At 40.7% G+C, this 16,405-nt stretch overlaps 2 protein-coding genes across 9 annotated transcripts in view; both read left to right on the top strand.

Annotated features, from left to right (window-relative positions):
• c17h8orf34 (chromosome 17 C8orf34 homolog) overlaps positions 1-2,241 on the top strand; it is a 76,322-nt gene extending 74,081 nt beyond the window's left edge. Inside the window, exons 14-15 of the mRNA XM_034706715.1 lie at positions 973-1,011; positions 1,805-2,241. The gene's annotated coding sequence lies outside the window, so the exon portion shown is untranslated. The remainder of the gene's footprint in view (positions 1-972; positions 1,012-1,804) is intronic.
• Positions 2,242-4,872: 2,631 nt separating this feature from the next.
• The window catches only part of sulf1 (sulfatase 1), a 93,290-nt gene continuing 81,757 nt past the window's right edge, over positions 4,873-16,405 (top strand). For 3 of the 8 annotated variants that reach the window (XM_034706588.1, XM_034706584.1, XM_034706589.1), the window contains exons 1-2: positions 4,873-5,140; positions 9,558-9,738. The gene's annotated coding sequence lies outside the window, so the exon portion shown is untranslated. Of the gene's footprint in view, positions 5,373-9,557; positions 9,739-16,405 lie in introns of all 8 variants that reach the window. The other 5 variants (XM_034706585.1, XM_034706591.1, XM_034706590.1 and 2 more) reach the window with 5 other exon arrangements.

Below are 16,405 nucleotides of genomic sequence, written 5' to 3'. Positions count from 1 at the left end.
ACACTCAACATTTGCTCTTTTTAAAAACCCTGAAATATAAACAGAAGAAATGAGTAAGAACACGAGAAATCTTCTACTGCCTGCTTACCAAGAAGGTTGCTGAATAACTAAAAAAGATTAGCATTTTTCAGTTACATCCTACAAGAAAAAAGTTAAACAAAGAAAGTTCAAACTTCTTTCAACCACCTTCATTTTTATTTTACAACAATTTCCTGCATTTCTAAAATCATTAGGACCAGGCAGGTCAACATGTTAGAGCTTAAAGTGATGTTCTTTGAGTCAAAGCACGTACCTGTATGCGTTCCTACGAATATGAATTCAGGGTTCACTACTCGAGGTTCATGACGCCCTCTTCTCAGTGTCACAGCAGATGTGTTAGAGTCGGCGCCAAGTGTTCGGTGAAAGCTGAAAAATGGGGGAAAAAAACATAGCTATTTCCTGTTATTCAATAAACTTCCACAACGGGACGACCACACTCACCACAACCGATATGAAAGACGTCTGTCCTTTTTCTCACTCCTAACCCTTTCATTTTTAACGACTTCAGCTCTCCCCCTGAGCACCATGATGCATTCAACAAAGACATTTACTGTCAACGTACATAGGTATTTAACATTATACACATGTCAGGTTAGTTTACAGCAATACATACATACATGTTGTTTTTAAAGAGTTTTTTTTGATAAATTTTAAGTAGCATTTAATGATTTTTGCACCTCTCCCATGCAGCTGTTAAACACAAAGCTCAAGCATTAAGAAATGCTGGTGATGCTAGCTGTTTCACCCATATATCCAGTCTATTCTCAAAGCTAAGCTAACTGGCTGTTGGCCTTTGTTCATATTTAAAAGCAGGTACAGTTTGAGAGATCTACCACTCCCTTCAGCTAACTCTCAGCGACACAGTAATCTGTATTTTAGGGAGTCATGATCTCGCCCTCGATGACACATCCTGTCTTCTTCTTTTCTTCACAGGTGGTGCTCGAGATGCCAATAAGAGATCTGTGTTTTCAGGTGAGAATCTGAAACTGTAGAGTCTTCATTACTAAAGCCCAGAGAGAGAGACTATTACCTCAGGATGGGAAGTATCATTTGGGCCGTTTAGAGTAAGTTTAGAGAGCCACGATGTCTGTCAGTGACCTCATTTGTAGAGCCACAACACACAACCCAAATAATTATCAATGGGTGACTTACTGTAGAGCCTCCACCTTCATTTATGGTCCATTCAATTACGCTCACAGGCTAAACGGAGGGCAGAGCAGCTCTTAAACGTGATTGGTCCAGGCTGGCCATGTGTGGAGACAGGAGTGCTGCTGCCCAGTTCCATTAAGTCACTATGGGTTCTGAGTTTACACGCAGCAGACAGCGTCAGCTTTCAAGCGTCAACATTTGGGAGCAGGAGAAAGTCTGTCTGGTTTGAGGTCGTCTGCGGCGCTCCTTCTTGTGGCTGTGGAGGTGCCCACAGTTCCCAGCATCAGCGTGCCAGTCTGGAGGGAGATCTAAGAGCAGGCTGCTGCTGCTGCTTGGCTATCAGAGAAGCCAGACCATTGCTACGCAACCAAACTCTGAGCTTGTAGCTTAAATCACCCCAATCACTGCTCTCCTTCAAGTTATTGAAAAATATAGTGGTTGGATTCATAACCAGGCAGTACCAGGCCTCATTTTCCACCTCATGTTTGTCCATGACATGTTTGAATATTAAATGGCTCTTTCAAAGTGATTGCCCCAGTTATTTTTCTTATTAGCGGTTAAATCTGTCTGATTTTGGTTTCTAGGAGACTGATGTTTTGTCTTTCATTTTTCACAGGCTTATAGTGACGAAGACCAGAGACATCCATCCAATCAAACTATTATGCAAACCACTGGACATTTTGAATATGTGTACAGATTATTTTTATACTTCATATGAATGAAAAAAGAACAAGATTGTATACTTTTTTCACAGATATTTCATACACATGTACTGTGACTATATGACAAAGTCTAAAAAATGACATCAGAGTATGAAATATAACATTTATTTTTGTTTGCTCTATAGCATGCTATTGAACTTCCATGTGGGGTCCAGAAACAGATGCACTTTGTTGTTGACAGGCTCTTTTTTCTAGGCCGAGTGCATATTCACATTAAGAGCATTTATTGGTATGCACTGTTAAAAGATGTAGTGGTTTTCAAATAGCAAATCAGCAAGTTGTGAAAGGGAAATCAAGGAATGCGTTATATTAATAAAAGAATTGATGCACATGTCTTTTTTTTTTTAACTTTTGTTTAAATTCTTTAATGCAAAAACAAAACAAAACAAGAGCTGGGTACAGTTCTTATTTAAAGCTGCAACACATCTCTCTCACATCCCTTTCCTAAATTCATCTGGCTCTGTGTCCTGAGCTCCATGCTGCTGACTGTATCACTCCTGTGTGTATGCTTGGGCACATGTTGGTTAAACTGTGGTTGTCTGAGTGTTATATGAGCAACGTCAGCTCATGATACTCGCACACTCGGGACACACCCTCCAGCCTGACGCTGTCTAATCCCTCCATTTGAACCCTACTGAGTTTTGTGGTATGGTAAACACCAACCCTTCAGTCTGTCTCGCGGGATGTGGTCAACAAACTCCTCAGCCCTCCACTTTAATTTCTCTGAGGCTGATTCCTGTAAAGGATGTGTGAGAGGACTAATCACTTAAAACCCCATCCTGTAAAACACGCTACGTGAATTAATGTCCCGTGTATTTCAGCACATCATGCGCTCTTTGGAAAGGGAAGTGGTTTTGAAAAATATTTGGAAGAATCTGTGGAGTCGCAGAAGTGCATTGATTTAATCTTGATAACACTATAAACAATATTTTCCTGTGAGAAAACGGAAATTACAATTTACATATTTCATCTTCTATTTTCACTTTGTCGGCGAGGAGTCTGATTGCCATCTGTTCTTGCTCCACATCACCTGCACATTTACTCAGTTTACACTAACAATATTTCCTCTGAGTTCATGTGTCTCCTGCAGGCTTTTGGTTCTTATGTCAGCAAAATATCAAGGCACAAGGAGCTCTGGAGTTTGACAGTCTGTGAGACGGAGACTTGAATTACTGCCACAGATGTCACACAAAGAGCGATCTGAGAATCTGTGAATGTCACAGTATGTCACAGCTCATGAAGCTGAAACACTGGGACCATTACTGATACCTATTCTTGACACAAAAACTACATCAGATTATTTGACTTCTAAAAGTTTATACCATCATTCATTTAGCTGAAACCTCATATATCTATCAAATGTGTCATGAGAGATAAAGTCAATACTGAGCCTTTACAGTGTGAAACCTCTTATATCTTCTTAAAGGGTGTAAACTGTGCGATCTTTATACACTAGACATTCAAAGCAACAGCAGGGGCCACCCAGGAATAGCGGCAGACAACACCGTACTTACTGGGAGATCCGGACCACCATCAATGACCAGCAGACTGACCCAGGTCTTAATTTACAACTGAACAGACTGAGATTTACCCCGACGTGCAACACAAATAAATCTATGGTGGAAGAGAGGTATGCTTTGAAGGCATATAAAGTCAATATGATTCGCTGCATGAAATGAAAAAGCCAACATTTGTATTAAAAAACAAAGCAATCTGCATAGATAGCTATAACCACTATACAATGTGTTCAAGGAGGGAGAGGCGCCATAATAAACTATCTTTGTGAGAACAACTCAGCAGAAGCACCCAGGGAGGTTTGTGTGGCTGCTTTTTCATGGTAATCTAAAACATAATCAACAATCTGGATTGAGTTTTCTGAGTTCATTGAATTCATCCATTGAAGTGAACTTCCCGTTCCCCTCCTCTTCTTTGGCTGTTAACGTCTGCAAGTCTGTCATCAACATGAAACTTTAAGTGCTCCTCTGTCCTGTTGTTTGAAGCCAAGCTGGAAGTTTAGTTACACTGAAGTAGCTCACTTTGCAGAGATAAACATTGGTAGATGCAGTTAAAGCAATAAATAAATAAACTGAGTGTTGTATGTTGCAGACTGTAAAGCTTTTTCATACTCTTGGTCAGCGTTGAACTGTTCTGCACCGCTTAAATGATGGGTGTGCTATTACTCCAAACTGAAGCCTGTGCTTTGTTAACCCACTAGGATTTGGGGAACTGATGATTTATAAGAAACATCAAAGTTGATATTAAAATACATCTCATGACTGTTTTTAAAGTTGAATGATGATAAACATGACTTTAAAAGTCATGTCCAGCCTTTACTATCTCCCACTCACTCTACTTTCCCTTAGTTTTCCCTTTGTTTCAGTTGAAATTATATTTCTGAATATCTGTCCGAGGTTTGTTTTACAATGTATTGCATAAAACTCTTCCAAGCATGGGAATCACATGACACTGCAGTCATCTCTCTGCCAACACGTCTTTGGCAAAGTGGGCAGAACTGTGTATTTATGTGAAGAGTTTTCAATAAAAATAGTATTTTATTCAGATTTGTATTAACACAGAAACTGTCCTTCTGTTTGTACTTGTACAGGGATAGTCTCAAGTTTGAGAAAGCTTCAATAGCCCTCCAACTGTCAGTGATGTTCAATGCTGTGATTAAAAGGACCAGTGTGCCTGATAAATCTCTTTCTCAGCCTCCTTTTGATGTACAAATACGTTAAATATATTCCATCTGCTGCACGGCATATTTCCAAGGCTCTAACTCTTTGTCTTAAAGCAAACATGGCAGCAGGAACTCTCTCAGTTTGTAAAATGATATTTAAAACAAAAATGTAAAACACAGCCGTCTTTGCCTTCTCTGGTCCTTTTCTGCTTCTTGTCTTCATTGTTAGAAAGGTGGTAAAGTTCAGCTCTGAGGATTTCAGAGTTTCAGTTCATAACAAGTATCACTTCCGGTTGCCATGTAGTCGCGCAGGTCCAGGAAACACAATTTGACTTGGTAACAAAACTCCACGGAACACCTGTCAAATGATATGTCGGTATACTCTTGCTATTTACAGAAAATGCCCTGGACACAGCGGCAAATGTGGACTGTTAGAGACTTGGGCCTCAGTTGTACACATGAAAAGTGACCATTAAATGTTAAAAGTGACAACGCCTGAGGACGTTTCTGCGACAGTCAACACCAGAGCCACAAGCTAGCAAAGATTTTAAAGGTAAGCTAGCTTAAATGATATTGTTTTGTATTTGCAGCACGGTCGGTCGCCTAAAAGCAAGAAACTGTCTCCAGCGAAAAGTTTTCACTAGTTATCATTTTTTGGTATTTTCATTTGAAGAAAAGTCAAATATTGATAGGTTAATACACATTTTAGCGAAATAGTCTCAACAAAGCAGGATTAACTACAGAGCCACAGTCATGTTGAAACTCCAAGAAGAGACTTTTTCAAGGTAAGCAAGCTTTAGTTATGTTTTTTGTTTGATTGTTGGTTTGCTGTTACATAGTTTAAACAATTTCATAATCAAATTAGATTTAACCATTGACTTCATAAACTTAAGTACTTGCAGATGCCTAATGTTGGCCTGTCTGTGACAATTGTTAGCATCAAAAGCATTTAAGGAATTTATTTAATGTCAATTATACCATTTCAATAGCTTTGTTGGTTGCCTTTGTGGTCGCAATTCTCTAAAAATGTCCTCCACAAGCTTTGACTTTATATACATTTTGCAAGAAGTGTCACAAGTACAATATTTCTGTGAGCACTAACCTAAATTTCAATCTTGATTATAGTGTTTATTTTAAGTATCAAATTTGGTATGAACAACAAACCCCCCTCCAACCATTTCAGTCTGTTACACATCTGTTACATCCTCATACTGTATGTGTAACCACGATTTTGTACCACAGTCACTAATCAAAGTTCACAGCACAAACCGTAGCCTGCGCTCAAGTAGCCTTATCAAACTCATCACACCCAAAACCTGGACCTCCTTTGGTCGCACCTCCTTCCAGTTTTCTGCTGCAAATGACTGGAATCACCTGCAACAATCCCTAAACCTGACCTCGCTCATTCCACTCGCCACTTTCAAAAAACTAATACACCCCATAATTCAACATCACTGCACTTGCTTTTAAATTGCTTTTAAGTTGTTCACTACTGTCATATTTTTGTATTGTTTTGTTCTGTCTCTAGGTTTCTCTGTATGTCCTCTCTGTTTTTTGTTTTGTCTTTTATTTATTGTCATGCCACCTGTGTTGCCTTCTCGCCAAGGTCGTTATTGCAAATGAGAATTGGTTCTCAATTGACTCACCTGGTCAAATAAAGGTTAAATAAATAAATAAATAAATAAAAAAGGTAAGCTGGCTTCTTTTTTTTGTTACCGTCTTTAAGTTTGTTTATTTATCAACAAGGTAAATTTACCACTAATGCTTCACAGTTAAGTGTTTGCAGAGCTTGTTCATAGCTTGTGTTGCTATCATTTAGCAACAGGGACCTATAAACAAGGCATTTCATAAAACCCACGATTAACTGCAAAGATTTTATTGCAGCATGTTACAACATTTTGGCTTTCATTGTAATAACATGTCATGAATCACCATCTAACATGTATTGGTAATGTTACATGAAAATCCCCTATAATGTAGGATTACTTTGACTTTTGTTTTCTTATTTTTGTCATAAGTAAGATGAAACATGTTTTAAGTTTGGAAACACATCTTAACTCTATTTCATCTTCAAGACAGACTGTTTAAACCTCAGGCAGCATAATGAAAATAGCCTTTGACCATCCTTACCCCAACATTGTAAACCAGAAGATATCCATCATTGTTGTGTGGATAGTTGAGGCTGTTAGGTTTGGCAACACTTGTGAAGTGTTGAAGGACATACTGTCTGTATTAAACAAGTGCTATGTTGTTTCTAGACGGATAGTTTTCCTAACATTTTCAGCTGTTTGCTGTGGCAGTTTATTGGCTTTCCATTTCACGGCTTCACTCCATATTGTAGTGCAGGCAGTATTTATTTAATGTGTTTTCCATATGGATTATCGTGTCCATCTCAAGTTTTCATGATAAATGACACGGAAATTGCTCATCCCGTTTGGTGTGTTGTGTTTGAAAGTAAAGGATCACTCCTGGGAGCAGCAAATGCTTGTATGATCCTTTGGAACATCATGTTGTTCCAAAGGGTTGTTCAGGAAATCCAGAAGGATTACATACTGGATGGATAAACAGGAGTCCTGTTGTGATCTCTGGCTGATTGTGAAGCTTTTCTGTCAAATCTCAGCAAAAGTCAGAAGGTTGGGGAGTCTCGAGTATACTCTGCACTTAAAGGTTCAGTTGTGAGACCTCAGCGTGGGAGAACAGTAGTCTGATCCGTCTTGAATGTATTTCGCTTGTCTCTCTCACAGACTAATTCCTGGTTCTTCTCCCTGACCATGATGCGGTCACTGTTCCAGACGCATGGGGATCTTTGCAAATGCTGGGCTGTATGTTTGTTACACATTGGCGGGCCTTGTGGTGGGTGAGGCTTAGACCTGGGTCAGATGACTCATCCAGACTCAATACTTGTCTCCTGGTTCAGGGAATCTTTGTGCTTGCATTAGTCTTGTTATTGTTTTAAATTTGAGGATGTAATCTTGAACTGGTGGTGTACTGTGCTTTGGAAATGTTGGCCTTTATTTGTGCGGATGCCATTTTTTTTTCCAGTCTGAAATGGATCAAAACAAAAAAGTATGGCACACAAAAGAAAGCACATTACTCGACCATATTATCAGATTGCTTTCTGTCTGTTTCACAAGTCAGTGCACAAACATCTCCGCTTTTTAAACTTTCATTAACATTTGAAGTTGAAGTGAATTTGTTGAGACTGCACGTGGCTTTTCACTCAGTTATTTATGACACAATCTCAGGCAGCTTTGTTCACATTGTCTGCCAGCATAGTTTCTTATCAAAGCTTTCTTCCTGAGCATGCTGCTCGCAGAGTGATGGCTGCATAACATGTATCTGTTGAGCCTCAGCCCTGTCAGTTGTCATGCCAAATATCAAGTTGACGGCTGATTTCTTTCGTGAAAGTTATCTCAATCCAGATGCTGCACAGACCATGTGTTTACTCATCTGTGTGAGTCGCCTTCAAACATGATCAGAGAACACTAAACTGACATCAGTTCTCCCACCAGATGCTAATTGGATTCATATTCCAGTGAAAGCATTGTCTTTTCACTGTCTCCCTTTGATGAAGTGAGGAGATACATATTTGTGGGATGTCAGATGGAGTGAAAAGGAGGCTGAGATGAAAATGAAATGTCAGGTTTGGTTTGTGAGAAAACACAGTGATGTTGGCGTGTACAATAGCTGTGGGTAAGTAATGCGGTTTAATTATCTTTGTTAAACTTTGAGCATCTGCTGATTACTTTAGAGTAGAGCTGGGCGATATTGAAAAAGATGTTATCACGATAACATTTTTCCTATCAGTCGATATCGATAATTATCACGATAAATATGAAATCATCATATCATTTAAATTTAAAGGCAGATTTTTGGGTCTCTGAAATTTGAAGACTTTTTGTTAGCTTGCATCTTGATTTAGTTTTTTGATGAGCTTCTTGAATCCATTATTTCTGACGGTGCTAACAGGAATCAGGTCTTTCACGTTAATTGAGATTTTGGTGAAGTTTTAGTTTGTATAGTCTGTTTTTTTCTCTGGTTGAGCTCATTCGCATAATTTGATTTAAATTTACGGCAAAGATATAGAATTATATAGTGTGTATCAGTTTAGTAGATTATTGTTTAGAGTAGTGCACTCTCCTTTAAGATTACTAAGGGTTACGGGCAGAGTGATGTTGTTTCCCACAGTGCAGTGAATGCATCATGGTTATTCAGTGATCAGTTGTACTATGGTCGCGCTGGAAATGTAAAGGTCCGAAATGCACAGCAGAAGGTTTCTCTGTGCTCTTCCTTTACCCACAACCTGTAAGTAAATTTAATGAAGTGTATTAAGTTAAGAGTTAAAGCTGAGTCGGCACAGTGTCAAACTAACGACTCTGCTTTGAGCTGGTAGGTTTTACGTTTTCTTCAGTGTCGCTGTCGCTCGTTTCAGCTGTGTTTACATTCCGTTCCAAATGTCTTTAAGCCCCGCCTTCCTCTTACCCTGCGACATGATTGGCTGTTCAATGCAGTCTTCTTCTTCTGTCTAATGTTGGGTGGGAACTAGCGTTTAAGGCATATTAGCGCCCATCCCTTTCCAGTGGTTGGTGGGTGTAATTACAGGTTTATTTATAACACATTTTTATCAAACATTTTTAATATTTATATTGAGAAAAATTATATCACGATAATTATCGTTATCGAATTATTGCCCAGCCCTTCTTTAGACACATTTGGAGGCTTGAATTTGTCTGCCCCGAAGTCATAGTACAAACATTGATTTGAAATACACTTTCAAACTTTAGCTTATTAGACACTTTTGCAGCTTTCTTAATCTCTTCTTACCATATTCATTTTTTAAACACTTAAAACTTTATTTTGTATGACCTGCCCCAAACTTGTAAGACAATAGCTGTGTAAGCAGTTGAAATAACATTTAATCATTTGTTCTGGCAGTAAACAGCTCTTTGGTTGTGTCTTTGTTTCATCAGTGCTCCAGAGGACAACATTCCGGAAGAGGGTGGAGAAGGATTGACAGACGATGATGCTGTAACTGTCCAGCAGGGAGGGGAGGTTCTGCTTGATGGACTCAGTTCAATAACCCTCATATGGATCTCTGACCACAGGAGACAGGAGAGTGTCAGTACTAATGCCAGAAGAAGTCTGACTGTTGTAAGCTGCTTCACACCTGCTGTGTCTTTTCTTTTTCTACCCTAAGTTTGTCGGTAACGTGTCCTTTTGCAGCCTTTCTTTATACACATACTTGTCGTCAGCTTGAGCTTCACTCTGTGGATGATGATGATGATTAAGGGCCACTGGTTTGTAAAGCAAAGCAGAGGAAATGGTGAAGGACAGATTAATAGATGCAGTGTGAGTAACATTGGAAGCGTTTAGTTCTCATCTTTCCCAATCACCAAGATGACGCTGTTTCCCCTCTTCAAAGCGTCATGCTGCCAGAAGTCTGATCTCAGTTTCCCAGCAATGTGATGCAAAAGAGGATTGTTCAGGGGTCATGGTTCTGTAGCTGCAGCCAGGTTGAACCAACCGGAACATCAACAAGTCATATTTGTTGTTGTGACCGAGTTTGTCATGGTTTGCTTGAGACAAAGTAGATGAATTCCCCTGCATTATTTGTTCTAGCACAGTTTGAGTGAAATCCTGTCTGTGAGTCATCAGAGGGTTTTTGAACTGGCTGAACAAAATGCTTTCCATTTTCTGGGTTTCAGTTTTATGATTCTGAACAAAGTCAGATTGGATGTCTCTACCAGCTGTCCCAGATAGTTTTTTTTTTCACCAAATCCACCCTAAGGACAGCTAAAACTCTTTTTTTATTTAGGGTCCTTTCAATCAGAAGGTTGTAAATGTAGTGTTTATCCAGACTGAGTACCTCTGAGACCTCAGCAGGTTGTTCACACCACAGGAATAAACTTGAATGAAAAGAAAATGTTGTGTCAGAAGGTTACACAGCAGGCAGGCTGCCTCAACTACCGGTTATAGAACTTTTTTTTTTTTTTTTTTTAACTATACTGTGTTTTGTCTATTAAGTAGGGCCTGCAAAGATCTGAAGTACATTGAAACGATTCAGTCTTTTAAAATTCTGCAACTCACAAGTCTGTAGATGTTTACTGTAGCACATGATCTCAGTGGTGTCAGCACAAGGAACTAAAAAGGTTTATTGGATTAGATGGAAGCACCAGTATTTGGTATCCAAAGCAAGTTTGTGCCTAAACTTACAGCTAGGGTTGGTAGCCATGAAAAACTAGCATGAATTTGAATGTAGCATTTCCTCGGGACTTCGTCTAATCCCCCCCCCCATTACATGCACGAGTGCCACTGATTTGGCATTTTGAATCCGCTTTGTCACTAACGCTTGTCTCTTTCCAAGTGTCGGTATAAGCTGAATCTCCTCCATGTTAACAGGCATCTTCATGTAGTGTTGCACATGAAGATGCCAGCCTGTCTGTCTTGTTCTAACCTGACGTCTTTGTTGTATGGCCTTCGTCTTTTTCTTACGGCCTTCTACTGGTCAGGTGGTATAGTGCATTTACTTTTATTTTTCTCTCCATACGTCACTGGTCTGATTTACGTAATCTCCACTGAACTTCAGGCCACAATGGAAACAGAAACAACAACAGACCGGTATAGTAGTTATAGGAACTCATGGTTGACAAGCACCTTTATTGCCAACTTGAGAATGTGTAAGCGGTTTAGAAGCTGTGACTGAGGGCAGAGCAGAGACACACAAAGCAAAAGAACGACTTCAGCTTAAAGTTACTCAAAGTGTAAAGGCTCTGAAGTGTCTGATTTTAACTTCTTGTTTTTCAGTGTTGCTGCTTTGTTTACTCTACTGCCGCACTCACTTTACTTTTCTTTGTGTGGATTGATAACTGCTTCTCTCTCTCTCTCTCTCTATCTCTCTCTCTCTCTCTCTCTCTCTCTCTCTCTCTCTGCAGCTTCAGGCTAAAACACAAGCGTAAATATCTTTTTGTCATAAGCCTTTCTATACTATCAAATGTAACATATTTGATTTAAAGCATGTGGTATTCAAAATTATTAAATTATAGAACATTATTGACAACTTTAGGTTTTAGCACTTGAAAACCTCTGTCTTAAGGGGAGAATCCACAAAGTAAGGACACTAAAATGTACGCTGAGAACCTAACAGAGGCCGTTATCAGATCCTGAAGTTGTGGAACTATGAGCCATAAACTGTTCTTATGTAAGAAAACTATTTCATGATCACAGCCATAAACTGTTCAGTCGTCTGTCTCATAGTTTCCTTTTACCCCTCTTTAAACTGCTCTTGATTTTTATGTCACACTTTGGCTTATCTTAAAGTCAGTGAAAGGAGTAAAAGAAATCATTGAAAAGCACGCAGTTTTAGTGCTCCTCCATGATTCCAGTGACAGTTTAGCTCATGGTTGGACTTAGCATGCTTCAGTTTCACAGTCTTTTAAGTCAAGGCCAAACAATGAGAGGTTTGGGGCTGATGCTGGTTTCTCTGATACATTTCCACGAGGCTGAGAAGTATGCAGGACTTGCCAACAGTTCTGAGGGAGAAAAGAAAGACGAGCAATTCAAGAAGAGAGAAGGTCAGAATGACTGTTGAAGAAATGTCTCCTGTGAGCAGCTGTGGTCTTTTTTAGCCTCAGATCAAAACAGGCAGTGAAGACATGGGAGGAGGTTGAACTGTGGCAGCCCTCCACAAGAGGGCACAGATGATGTGGCTGAAGGAGGCTAACTTGGTCTCCTCCTGGAGAGTTTCTGATGACATGGCTGTTTGGAAGGACCCTTTATGTTGAGCCCTAGTTTGGCTCTGGTCATTACTCTCCTGTTGTTTTAAATCACATGTCTAGTTTCTACTAAAAGACTGACAAATCCCAGGCTACAGAGCATTGTGTTATAATGTCCACTTAACAACACAGCCTTGAGTTTAGACAGGATTGATAACAGGTTAACTTTTTGGCCTGTGCTCATGGAATTACATCTAAGCTCATTTTTTAAAGCTGACATGTCCAGAGTTCAATTGTTCAAATAACTGCTGTTGTTCATTGAATGAAACCTGTTTGTTGTTTTCTCATTTTTGGCCAAACTGAACATTTGCGTACCAAGTTTCCTCGTTTGAATTACTTTAGTGTTGAGTTGCTTTGTTCCTCAGTTGAAAATGAGTTCTTGTTGTTCCTCAGATTGTCGACAGACAACTTGAGAGGTGCTATACAACTCTGCAGTGTGTAATTTCAAAGACATTGCCAATTGAACTCTTGCACTTGTCCATACTTTGCATGAATAATCAGAAGTCAATCAATCCATCAATCTTTATTTGTATAGCACCAAATCACATCAAACGTTATCTCAAGACGCTTTTCAAACAGAGCAGGTCTACACCATACTCTGTTATATTATTAACAAAGACCCAACATCAAGACAGGGTAAGGTCCAGTCCCATTTTACAGACATGACTCAGTCTGATCTCATCTTAATCCACCATGAGCAGAGCACTTTGCAGTATTCAGCTAGTTACAGCTGCGAGGAAAAACTTCCTTTTAGCAGGCAGAAACCTTGAGCAGAACCAGACTCATGTTAGACACACATCTTCTGAGTACGAGTTGGGGTTGGAAAGAGGGATAGAGGGAGATGAAGAGAGAGAGAGGGAGTAATGATAGCGATGAGAGGAGGAGTAGTAGTAGCTGTTGCTGCTTGAGTCCAGCATGTCTGTATCAAGTGGAGTCTGGAGCATCCACAGCAGCAGGACGTCTATGGCAGCGACTCAGAGGAACCTACGAGACAAGGGAGCTCAGGGACTCCAGAAAGATCTATAGTTAGTACCTTTCAATGGGAGAGTTAAAGTTAGTGATGGGGGGTTGGGAGGAGGGGGTGAGATAGGATCCCAGTGTGTCAGTGCGCCAGTTCCCCTGGCAGTCTAAAGGCTGATTTATACTTCTGCGTCTCCCCTACGCAGCAGGGGCTGACGCAGACATGAGCACCACATACTTGTGCGTCGGTGAGTCCGTGTCGCGCAGCAATTCTCCGCCGAAACGCCTGAGGGCAGTGCGGTCTCTCTGATAGCCGGCCGCCTGCTTCCGGTCCCGCTACGATCTCTGTTTACTTTTCCACAGAGTTTCAGAGCGTGTTATGTTAATCTACAGCTGATACATGTTGCTGTTTATCATACAGACATGATTACAGGGAAGAATAGAGAGGAGGAGATGAAATACACGGCCGATGTGCGGCCGATGTCCGGGATCCCGGAAGTGCTGTAAATGCGGGAAAGACAAAGCCGCCAAGCGGACCAATCACAGAGCTTGCGGTCCACGTCGGCTCTACAGGGAGTTACATTTTGGAGGAGGTGCACGTCAGCTACATGCGTAGGCCTCGGCGTAGGTACGGGAGCTACGCGGACCCCCGGCGTAGGGTACGCCGTCGATTCAACGCAGAAGTATAAATCAGCCTTAAGACTATAGCAGCATAACTAAGAGCTGGTCCAAGCCTGAGCCAGCTCTAACTATAAGCTTTATCAAAAGGGAAAGTTTTAGGCCTAATCTTAAACTAGAGAAGTAAGGAACATCTTCTTCTGCTACTGCTCAGATCTATCACATCTGTGTGTCTGTGTTTTGCTGAGCAGGTTTTGCAGCTGAGCTATGAAGCAGTCATAATGGTATCACCTGCCTGTTAGTGCTGGATGTCAGATGCTGACGCAGAGAAGCAGTCAAGGTTTGATTTACAGGAACATGTGGTCTGGGTTGCTGTTTGTCCTTGCAGTTGGTGTGCTATTACATAGTCTTGCAGTCTGCAGAAGGCCCCATATGGTGCAGAAGTCATCTGAAGTTGTCTTACTGGAGTTAAAGCTTTGCTTGGAATGAAAAGAGGTTTAAGTTGTTTGTTCAAGGAGTGGATATTTTTAACTGACTGGCCCTTAATCTCCAAATGTGTTCCTCGATGACCTCAAAATCGATGCCAAATACATAAAATCATAGTCATCTTTCTAGTTTCATCCAGTTTCAGCATCAGGTTAGAGCTTATTTAACTTTTCACACTTTGCCATCATTTCTGCAGTGCACTCTCTGAGGGGTGAAAGCCGTTTTCTGCTTGGAAAAAAAGTGAGAAATCTGTATTCTGTCCTTGCTCTGCTATTAGCGTCTTTTCCCCCATAAACCTAATTGATACCTAAGGCTAGCGGCGAAGTGTAAACAGACTTCAGGCAGCTGGTGAGACAGCCATGTGTCTCAGACAGAGCAGCCACCCAGCCCATAATGTAGTGCAGTGTGGATTGTTCACTCCCTCTTCTGTGGCTGTCAAGGCCGAACAGAGACGAGGAGACGACCACACAAAAGAAATATTTGTCCAATCTGTCCAAGCAAACTCCCCAATTGAGGAGCGAACTTTCCCATCGCATTTCTCTGAGTCTGTGTGACACGTAATTGAAAGAGGAATTAAGCTTTGAACTGTGAAGTAGGAGGAAGCCTTTGCATCCAAAAACAGTCATGACGTGTTATGACCGCTGACAAATGATGCACTTGTTCCAATAAAATTTGACTTGGTCAAATTCACCATCTGTAAATATATTCAGGTTTTGCAGCGAGGAAGTTTGGACTGTATAAGTAATAGCTTGGCAGAATTACCAAAGCTCTTTTTGCTTTGAACAAAACATTCACAGAGAAACAACAAAGATTAAAAGATATTGGTTTTAGACCATGCTGTCTTGCATTAATACTTATCAGCAGATCTAAAATATCCTTTAAATACCCCACATGAAAGAGTTTTAAAGTTCTCTAAAACAAGGCAAGTCTTGGACAATGATTACCATATGCAAACATCAAATATATCCTCTTTGCACCGTAGTTGAAGGCTTGCCATTTCAACAAAGTGTTTTTTTTCTTCCAAAGGACTGTGGTCAATAGATCTCCCCACTGTTAAGAAAAAGGGGTTTCCTCCTGTCTCGATCTACAGCCTCTTAGACAGCTTTGCAACAAGCCTCACAATGAACCAGGAAGTTCTATATGCGACTACTAAAACGTTTATCTCTCTCAATTCATGATGGGCTGTTGGGTTTGCAGTCAAGGACCTTGTTTCAGTCCGTGTGTGTGTGCATAGAGTCAAATGGTTCGCCAGTGGGAAGTGAAAAGGGTTGCCCAGGCGGTGAAAGCGAGCTGTTTGCTCATGTCCAGACCAGCAGAATGGATGAGGACACAGATGGGATTTCTCTCTGGTGGACTTTTCTTCTGACCTAGCCTCTGTGTGTTTGGAGAGACATGGAAACCTCAGCTGGAATGGACAGGCATCTTATTGAATGAGCGAAGACTTAAGGCTTTCACCCAACAGGGGCTGAATAGGATGTTGGAGACAGGCAGTGAAAACAGGGAGGGTTTGTTGAGATGAGGTCAATATAATGTGAATGGCCCATGCTGTCACTATTGCTCTCTCTTTGCGACTTTGGGAATGAAAACATGTTTTTTGATACTCATAAACTCACCAACACAGAGCATATGTGTTTATGTGGAAGATTGATACGAAGTGTTGGTCTGTGCCGTTCTCCTAATGCGACTCAGGCACGTCCAGGCCTTGCCCTCTGAGGCTCCATCAAGCTGCACTTCCATAAAACTTCAAAGCTTTGACCAAAGAAATCATCTGGGTTTGTTTCTCTCCACGCTGAGTACTTCTGCTTTTCTCCCAAGAGCCATGGGGGGATCGGCAAACAGCAGCACATTTTAAAAGGGAAACAAAGTCTGTCTCCAAAAACTGCATCCAAGATACAGCTCTTGGTTAAATGCAGAGGCAAAAGCACATCTAAAATTAGCACGCTGTCATAGGAGAGAAAGTGCTTTTTGTTTCTTTGTTGTCT

The sequence above is a fragment of the Notolabrus celidotus genome, chromosome 17 (genome assembly GCF_009762535.1).
Source record: "Notolabrus celidotus isolate fNotCel1 chromosome 17, fNotCel1.pri, whole genome shotgun sequence".
NCBI lineage: Eukaryota > Metazoa > Chordata > Actinopteri > Labriformes > Labridae > Notolabrus > Notolabrus celidotus.
This window is presented reverse-complemented; position numbering and strand designations above follow the sequence as displayed.